The sequence below is a fragment of the Crinia signifera genome, chromosome 4 (genome assembly GCF_055691185.1).
Source record: "Crinia signifera chromosome 4, ASM5569118v1, whole genome shotgun sequence".
In the NCBI taxonomy this organism is placed as follows: Eukaryota; Metazoa; Chordata; class Amphibia; order Anura; family Myobatrachidae; genus Crinia; species Crinia signifera.
The window spans coordinates 241,537,334-241,538,344 of NC_139220.1; positions in this window are offsets into that span (position 1 = coordinate 241,537,334).

Here is a 1,011-nt window from a genome sequence, read left to right on the forward strand (position 1 = left end):
CATGCTTTTGTGTGTTTTTTATTGATTTCTTTTATATTGTAGGTGGAGTTTCACAGACTGTTAGTGTATTTAGAAGTCTGGTATGTTTTTATTAAGGTTTTGATAAAGCAAACAAAACCCATTCCCACCCACAAAACCCATCAAAATACATCAAAATAAAACAATTATTAATATTTTAAACAAGTGGTTATAACTGTACTGAAGAGCATATAGCTATCTGTATACTAGTGCCAGAATGCTAAAGAAAGCATAAAATAAAAAAAAAAAAAATATATATATATATATATATATATATATATATATATATATATATATATATATATATATATATATATATATATATATATATATATATATATATATTTATATATTTGTAGACGGTCCGGCACTCCTGCTGATATTGCAGCTGCATCCGTGCCTTCTATTGGAATGTAGATACAATCACGTAGAAGTATAGCGGCACTGGAAGACTTCTCAAATTTCTTTATTGCTGGCGTGAAAACATACACAATGTCCCGACGTTTCGGGGATCAACCGTCCCCTTCTTCAAGGTGTGTGAACACACCTTGAAGAAGGGGACGGTTGATCCCCGAAACGTCGGGACATTGTGTATGTTTTCACGCCAGCAATAAAGAAATTTGAGAAGTCTTCCAGTGCCGCTATACTTCTACGTGATAATATATATATATATATATATTCTCTATTTCGGCACTCAGGCTTGGTGTAAAGGTTTTAATATGGAAAGGTTACCTACGTTTCAGGGTTACAAATGCCCCGTTTTCAAGGTGTACAAACCCCAATACGTAGGTAACCTTTCCATATTAAAACCTTTACACCAATGTTTTTCAACCAATGTGCCGTGGCACGCTAGTGTGCCTTGAGCTGTTCTCAAGTGTGCCTCCAGATCTAGAGATGCCCAAACTAGTTTATAGTACCACCAGTTCAAGTGTTATTTACTGGTCTCTTCTTTTCATTTAAAGGGCTAATGTATTTTATTTGTGTTACCTGTGG